We start from the raw sequence: 9361 nt of genomic DNA, 5'->3' as shown, positions 1-9361 counted from the left end.
ACCAAAAGTCCTTCTCAGGACTATTCTAGTTGTATACAGGCAGGCAGGGTATAGCCAGGTCGGAGTACAGTAGCAGAGTCCTTCTCAGGACTATTGTTGCTATATACAGGCAGGGTATAGCCAGGTCTGAATACAGGCTAGTGACCAGAAGAGTCCTTGTCAGGACTATTGTACCAGTATACAGGCAGGCAGGCAGGCAGGGTAGTGGTGACCGTATACCAGCCTTCATCATATCTGGGGCAGGTGTACACAGTGTAAAACAGTCCAGATAGTGTCTGACTTGTCTGTAATTGTCGCTCCCCAAAAAAACCTGTTAGGTTCTTATTGCGTCCGTGCTTGGTTTTTAAAACCGCACGTGTGTGCCTGTTGGTGGCAGCGTACAGGTGCACTTGTGTGCAATTTCCACAAACTTTGATATAACGCACAAGTAGTGAATATACACGTCAGCAGTGCACAGCATTGCAAAATGCGCAAGGGCATTGGCAAGGAACAAGGAAGTGGACGTGATGGTGGTGCAGGCAGAGGCCGAGGTCGTGGGCAAGCTCTAATTTCGCCACAACAAAGGGCCACATCTAGTCGCTCGCACGTCCTGTCCCAAATTCTTGGGGACCGCAGCAGTACACCGCTCTTGAACCAAGACCAGTGTCAACAGGTTGTTAGTTGGATAGCAGATAATGCTTCCAGTCAGATTGGCACCACCACAAACACTCTGTCTTCCACACGGTCAAGTGTCAGTAGCCGTGATACTGCACCGCACATTTCTGAACCTGATCCTCCTTCCTACCACCAGGCTGAGTACACGTCCTCCTCGGACATTAATGATCCCACACTTGGACACTCGGAAGAGCTGTTCACGTTTCCATTCACACATTCTGGCCTCTCGCCAGCTCATATTGAAGTGGGTCATGAGGAGATCGTCTGTACAGATGGCCAAATATTTGAGCAGCCACGTTCTCACGAAGTTGGCAACGTGTCTCAACAAGTGGTGGACGATGATGAGACACAATTGTCAGGAAGTCAGGAGGAGGAGCAGGGTGCGGAAGAGGAAGACGACGTGGTGGATGATCCAGTAACTGACCCAACCTGGCAGGAGGATATGCAGAGCGAGGACAGCAGTGCACAGGGGGAGGGAGGCGTAGCATCACAACAGGCAGTAAGAAGCAGGGTGGTGGCCCCAGGCAGAAGTCAGGCAACCGTTCCCCGGAACAACACGACGACACAAGGTGCCTGTACAAATGTTAGGTCTTCCCGAGTCTGGTAGTTTTTTAAGTTGGATCCAGATGATTCAAAAAAGGCCATTTGCAACACCTGCCGTGCCAGCATCAGCAGGGGTACCAAAACTAGCAGCCTGACCACCACCAGCATGATCAGGCACATGTCAGCCAAGCACCCGACTTTGTGGGAAGTACAACAGAGTCGAGGAGCAGTGCTTGCTGATGTCACTGCTACGTCTTCGCTGGTTGTGCATGCGAGCCAATCCCCTGTCCATGCTGCCTGCGAACAAGCCTCCTCCACTCCTGCACCTGCAGTTGCCTACGCAGAAAGAACACCATCATCAAGCACGTCCTTGTCCCAGCGCAGCGTTCAGTTATCCATTCAGCAAACCTTTGAACGCAGGCGCAAATACACTGCCAACACCCCACATGCCACAGTTCTAAATGCTAACATTTCGCGACTGCTTGCGCTGGAAATGTTGCCTTTTAGGCTGGTGGAGACAGAAGCATTCCGTGACCTGATGGCGGCAGCTGTCCCACGTTACTCGGTCCCCAGCCGCCACTATTTCTCCCGGTGTGCCGTCCCCGCGTTGCATAACCACGTGTCACAAAACATCACACGTGCCCTGAACAACGCTGTTTCACCCAAGGTCCACCTAACCACAGACACGTGGACAAGTGCTTGTGGGCAAGGCCGCTACATCTCGTTGACGGCACACTGGGTTAATATTGTGGAAGCTGGGACCCAGTCTGAGCGAGGGACGGAACACGTCCTTCCCACACCAAGGTTTGCAGGCCCTACCTCAGTCAGTGTTTCACCCACACTCTACAGCTCCGGAATGTCATGCTCTTCAGCCTCCTCCTCCTCCTGCGCACCCTCATCCACTGTACCCTCCACACCAGTCACAAGCTGGAAGCACTGCAGCACTGCCTCGGCGAAGCGGCAACAGGCTGTGCTGAAGCTAATCTGTATAGGTGACAAACCCCACAATGCAGAAGAGCTGTGGACAGCTCTGAAACAGCAGGCAGATCACTGGCTCACACCTCTGAACCTAAAGCCAGGAAAGGTCGTGTGTGACAATGGCCGGAACCTGGTGGCGGCTTTGAGGCGAGGCCAGCTGACACATGTTCCATGCGTGGCCCATGTGCTCAACCTCGTGGTTCAGCGGTTTCTAAAGTCATACCCAGAGCTGTCTGATCTGCTGGTAAAAGTTCGCCGCCTGTCTGCACATTTTCGAAAGTCACCTACTGCTTCAGCCGGCCTTGCCGGCTTTCAGCGCAGTTTGCATCTTCCGGCTCACAGACTGGTGTGTGATGTCCCCACGCGTTGGAATTCAACTCTGCACATGTTGGTCAGGATATGTGAGCAGAAGAGGGCAGTTGTTGAGTACCTGCATCACCTAAGCCGTCGGGAAATGGGTCAAACTCCACACATAACACCTGAGGAGTGGAGATGGATGTCAGACCTATGTACCATCCTCCAAAACTTTGAGGACTCCACCAAGATGGTGAGTGGTGATGACGCCATTATTAGCGTCACCATACCGCTACTCTGCCTTCTAAAACGGTCTCCGCTGAAAAACAAACATGATGCATTGCAGGCGGAGCGCGATGAGTTGCAGCAAGAAACAGTAGTGGGTGTGGGTGATAACACACAGCCCAGCCTCGTCTCATCACAACGTGCAGTGGAGGACTATGACGAGGAGGAGGATGAAGACATGGAGCAACTCTCCGGCCAAATTGAGGATATGACATGCACACCAGTCATATCCTCGGTTCAGCGTGGCTGGCCAGAGGACAGGGTAGATGAGGAGGAGGAGGAGGAGGAGGAGGACAGCATGTTCAGTCATCTTGTTGGTCAGGCTACTGAAGTCCTGGCTGTTAAGGGTCTGGCGCACATGGCTGACTTTATGGTAAGCTGCCTGTCTCGTGACCCTCGCGTTAAGAACATCTTGGCCGACAATCATTACTGGTTGGTAACACTGTTAGACCCACGCTACAAGGAGAACTTTTTGTCTCTTATTCCCGTGGAGGAGAGGTCAACCAAAATGCAGCAGTTCCGGAAGGCCATAGTCACGGAAGTAGGCAAAGCATTCCCCTCACAAAACGCTAGCGGCATAGGTCAGGAATCAGTGGACAACCGAGGCGTACAGCCGAGAGAGGCACAAGTCCAATCCGCCAGAGGTAGGGGAACAGTCTTTAAGATGTGGGACAGTTTTCTCAGCCCCTCACGTACCACAGCCCCTGAGGTGCGGGGTAGTGCCACAAGAAATCCTAAGTTTGCCCAGATGCTGAAGGAGTACCTTGCAGATCGAACAACTGTACTCCGACATTCCTCTGTGCCTTACAATTATTGGGTATCCAAGCTGGACACGTGGCATGAATTGGCTCTCTACGCCTTGGAAGTCCTGGCCTGCCCTGCTGCTAGCGTTTTGTCAGAGCGTGTTTTTAGTGCCGCAGGTGGAATCATTACAGATAAACGCACCCGCCTGTCAACTGAAAATGCTGACAGGCTGACTCTGATCAAGATGAACAAGGGTTGGATTGGGCCAGACTTCACCACACCACCAGCAAATGAGAGCGGAATTTAAAGTTTGCCATGTACCTCCACTCACCCATGGGTACACACTTCTGGACTTTGGATAATCGCTGGACTGCTCCTCCTTCTCCTCATGCGCCACCATGATGATGACCGTTACAAATTGCAATACTTAGGCCTTTGTTTCAGGTATACCCCCAGTGGTAAATTTTTTCGCCCATTCTTTGCAGAATGGACATTACAACGACAGGAGACCCGCTCCTTTGCAATGGGAACAATGTTTTGAGGCCCTCATGCACGTCTCTACCCAGGGACAACGTGGAGCCTCCCAATTTTTGGCTGCCCTGCCTAAGGGCTATACTATAATACACCCACTTCCTGACAATGGACACTTAATGTTTTGAGGCCCTCATGCACGTCTCCACCCAGGGACAACGTGGAGCCTCCCAATTTTTGGCTGCCCTGCCTAAGGGCTATACTACAATAGACCCACTTCCTTACAATGGGCACTTCAGGTTTACAGGCCATCATGCACGTCTCTATCCAGGGACAATGTGGAGCCTCCCAATTTTTGGCTGCCCTGCCTAAGGGCTATACTATAATACACCCACTTCCTGACAATGGGCACTTCAGGTTTACAGGCCATCATGCACGTCTCTATCCAGGGACAATGTGGAGCCTCCCAATTTTTGGCTGCCCTGCCTAAGGGCTATACTACAATAGACCCACTTCCTTACAATGGGCACTTCAGGTTTACAGGCCATCATGCACGTCTCTATCCAGGGACAACGTGGAGCCTCCCAATTTTTGGCTGCCCTGGCAAAGGGCTATACTAAAATAGACCCACTTCCTTACAATGGGCACTTCAGGTTTACAGGCCATCATGCACGTCTCTATCCAGGGACAATGTGGAGCCTCCCAATTTTTGGCTGCCCTGCCTAAGGGCTATACTACAATAGACCCACTTCCTTACAATGGGCACTTCAGGTTTACAGGCCATCATGCACGTCTCTATCCAGGGACAACGTGGAGCCTCCCAATTTTTGGCTGCCCTGGCAAAGGGCTATACTAAAATAGACCCACTTCCTTACAATGGGCACTTCAGGTTTACAGGCCATCATGCACGTCTCTATCCAGGGACAATGTGGAGCCTCCCAATTTTTGGCTGCCCTGCCTAAGGGCTATACTACAATAGACCCACTTCCTTACAATGGGCACTTCAGGTTTACAGGCCATCATGCACGTCTCTATCCAGGGACAATGTGGAGCCTCCCAATTTTTGGCTGCCCTGCCTAAGGGCTATACTATAATACACCCACTTCCTGACAATGGACACTTAATGTTTTGAGGCCCTCATGCACGTCTCTACCCAGGGACAACGTGGAGCCTCCCAATTTTTGGCTGCCCTGCCTAAGGGCTATACTACAATAGACCCACTTCCTTACAATGGGCACTTCAGGTTTACAGGCCCTCATGCACGTCTGTATGCAGGGGCATTGGTGAACCTCACAATTTTGGACTGCCCTGGCAAAGGAAAATACTACAAAGACTCACTTCCTCAAAATGGGCACATTAGACTCAAGAGGCCTTCATGTACGTCTCTTCTCAGGGACATCGGAGTGCCACACAATGTTTTCACGTAAAATCTTTCATGTATTAATCTCAAAAAGTAACATACACCAGCTCTATCTCACTATTGGGTATGTGCCCTTAACATTTCCGCCATGAAAAATCATTTTGGGGTCATTTTGGAAGGTTTTCTGGTGAGTCCGTAAAAATGGCGTAAAACGCGGACAAAATTGTTCACAGCTGTGACTTTTCAGTGATAAATGCTTCAAGGGGTCTTCCCCATGCTGTTGCCATGTCATTTAAGCACTCTTCTGAGACTTTTGTGACATTTTTAGGGTTTCTCCATGCTGCCGGGGGGTCATTTCACAAAAATACTCGGGTCTCCCATAGCATAACATTGGGCTCATTGCTCGGCCCGAGTACACGAGTATCTTGGGAGGCTCGGCCCGAGCTTCGAGCACCCGAGCTTTTTAGTACTCGCTCATCACTAGTCAGCACAAAATCCTGCGGAAAAATACCAATCTCCTGATAAGAAAAATACTGAGACCACACAGACTCTTTCCCACTATATCAGGTACTCTTGTAACTGATGGGAGAAACAAAATAACAAAAAAAACCACAAGAAATAGAAAAGTGCAAATAATTAAATAGTACAGGGGAACCCCCATGCTCATCAAAACAGAAAGACAATTCCTCTCCTGCAAGAAAACAGACTTTAAGCAAAACAAAAATAAAAACAAAACACCCTTAGGTGTGGGTCAGGCAATAAAGGAAATAACTTGCAACTTATCTGGAATGGGACAGGCACAGCATAAATGGAAGGACAACTCCAAGCCAATTCAGAGACAGAGGAACAACAACAATAACCGGACCCAGCTAGTAGACACTGCTCTACTATATAGCCCAGGCTGATCTGCAATTGGGCTTCCCAAACTCCCAATTAACTCCCACACCTGTTGAGGCACAGTCAGCTTCACCCCCAGTCCTGACCACCAGAGGGAGCTCCAAACCATCACCCCCTCGGATCACATTCACAACAGTCTGGGTTTCCTGGTCACACCTGAGGGCTGGTACGGCACCCATGTCTGGCACTGCTGACGCGTGCTCCACATCCAGTCCCTTACGCTGTTGGCGCACTTTACATCCAGAGCGTACCACACTCTTTCACCCTCTTGCCGCGTGTACATTACTACGTCACTCGGTTACAGGTCACAGTCTGGGTGATCTTGCAATAAGAGGGATTCCATTTCTTTTTCCATGAAGTCCGGGTCTAAGGTGGACAGCGTCGCCGGTATCTCCTCTGGACAGCAGGGGGATTCCATGGTTTTCACTCCACGCTCCAGGCCTTTTTGGTCACCACTCTCCATCACACACACCAGGTCCTTCATCTGCACAGATGCTCCATTCCTCTCCCTTACTTTTCTGTCTGCTTCCTGGGGAGGTGGCCTTCCTGAGCCACTTAATAAGTTTTGTTTCTCTGCAGCCTCTGCGGTAGGCGGTCATGGCTCTTCGCACCTTTTTGCGGTCCGAACCACAAAGAGAGGACGCAGCCCTCCTCTCTGGATACACATGGCTTCTGTTCTTTTTGGTAGACACTATTACACGGTCTTTCACACAGTCCCTAGGCACACAGTACCCATTGGGCACGAAATTCTGTCCGTGATGCCAGAATTGACACGCCCACCAGGGCCTTGGGGGGGGGCACTCAGAACCGGGCCGGTTTTTGCTCGGGAGGAGGTCACAGCGGCAGGATCCGACCCTGGTGGTGGCGTTTTAAATGGAGGAGTTATTTACAGGGGAAAATGATGAATCATGATGCCATTGTGGCCTTCGGCCAGGTATGACCGACGCTGCTGGACAGGACAGCTGAGGAAGATGGTGACACAGCAATGATAAAACAGCTCCCCACAGGTGGACCTGGGCCCTAGGGCACCCGTAGGCGGTTGTTAGCCGAAGAAGTATTTGAATAGCGCGGGGCTGGTGGCGCAGACAATGAATCCAGGACACAGCGGAATGCAGTCATTAGGTCTTTTACTCACAGTTGGCAGTTCCAGATTATCATGGCTGGTCGGTCAAATACTGCCCACAGAGTGCTGAGTCCTTGCAGTAACGGGATCCAGCCGATCCCTAGGTAATTCAGAGGAACAAGACCGGTGTCCCTTTCTGTATCCCTTCCCTGGTTGTCTTCCTGCTCTGGCTTCGCCCTCACACACAGTACCCTGAGCCAGTGTCCGTGGGTCTGGCTTGGGAGGCTCTCCTGCCCTGTCCCTCTAGCCCTCTGTAGTCACCTTTTCAGCGGATTCACGTGTGGCTGCGGCTTCGTCACATGAAGATACCTCAGCCTCCGGTTTGCTAGCTGAGCCTGGTTGTTCTCCACTAGTCTAGGGGCTGGTTTTCTTTTGTGGCCTAGTCCCTCCACGCCAATGCATCTGATGTGGATGCGAACCCATGGGTAGATCTCTCACTGCCCGTGACTCTGGGACCCCTTCTTCCTTTCTTTTTGATCTTCCTCCCTGTCCTGGGACATTCTAGGATGAGCTTCTCCGGCTCAGTCCTCAGGACCTCTCCCCTCCACTGTCCTTCCTTGTTCTCCCTCTTACTTGTTCTGCGTAGTTTCACTTTCTCCACTCTCCAGAGTTCTATCGTGTTCCACCCACTACTAACCCCACCTCCAGACTGGCTCTGGGACTGTCCTCTCAGCAATCTCGCCCTAACCCTGGCCTGATGTGGTGTAGCTTTACTAAGAATGTATGTGTGAACAACGACCTGTGCCTTCCTCCTTACCAAGGTATGGGGACCACACCTCTGGCTGAGGTGCAGTACCTCTATGGCGAATGGACCCTCAGGGGCAACACACTTACATCACAGAGGCTAACAACTCTGTGACACATATCTCCCCTCCATAAAGTGTCCATCTGTCATCTTACAGATGATTCAGTCAATCAGATGGCAGCTATGTATCCTGACTGTACACAGGAGCACTCCATCTGCACAGTACTCCTGTTTTCTCTATGAGTGAGATGCTGTCAGACATCTCTAGCAGCAGCTCATCTCTAGGGAACAAAACAATTGGCAGTCCAAAATTGGACATGCTTGGTCATGGTGGGACAACAATCATACAATCATATGTTGGGAGCCCCCATACAGATGACACTGTTGGCCCATCGAGATCAACGTTAGTCTAATATGTATGGGGTTTTTTAATAACCCAGTATGTGCTGACTGGATAAGTTCCATTAACAGATTATCCTACAAGATTGTGGACTTTTAATTATAGTTATAGGCATTTTGCCAATACTGTAGTCCATATCAACGTAAACCCAGGTCCCTGTAGGAGAAAGAGGCCAAATCATTAGTTTAAAAATCCCCTTTATAGTCTTGGAGAAAACATTTTCTATGTTCATATTGAAATACTTGAAACACCTTTAGAGAGGTTGTGTGGTCCACAGCACCCTTCCTCCAATAATTTTGGCCACCATTTCTGCCCCTCAGTATTAACTGTACTAAGTGAACCATCAAAAAAGGTCCACTGGAAAAGCTGGGAAGTATTTTGAAATTAATTTGGGAAACTTACTTTAATTATTAATGGGCAATATGTGTTATTTAAATGATACAGTGTGGCTTTTAGTTTTAATGTTGTCTAATATGTACAGGGCCCGACCACTACCAATCAGTAAGCTATGGCATATTCTAGCTACAGTATATACCATCACTTAGTATGGAGGGCACTCCCTTTTAAGAATAATATTTACTCAGCTCTATATAGAAGTAGTAATTGTAGCTTTTTCTGTTGGTCAGGATTGATTTGCCACCATCATTTCAAATATTCTTTATCGCTCCAACTGACCAAATTATATGCATATCATGGCTGCCTTTACACAGTCGCACAGTTCACGCCATCACACACATTAATATGATCTTCTGCTGGCAGGGAATATGATCTATGTGTTGACAAAAGCAAGTAAATGTCCCCGAGCCGATTGGTATAACTATGGTGGCAAAATGCCATGCTAGAGAAAGTTCAAGGTTATCCAATCCT

The sequence above is a fragment of the Anomaloglossus baeobatrachus genome, chromosome 4 (genome assembly GCF_048569485.1).
Source record: "Anomaloglossus baeobatrachus isolate aAnoBae1 chromosome 4, aAnoBae1.hap1, whole genome shotgun sequence".
Lineage (NCBI taxonomy): Eukaryota > Metazoa > Chordata > Amphibia > Anura > Aromobatidae > Anomaloglossus > Anomaloglossus baeobatrachus.
This window is presented reverse-complemented; position numbering follows the sequence as displayed.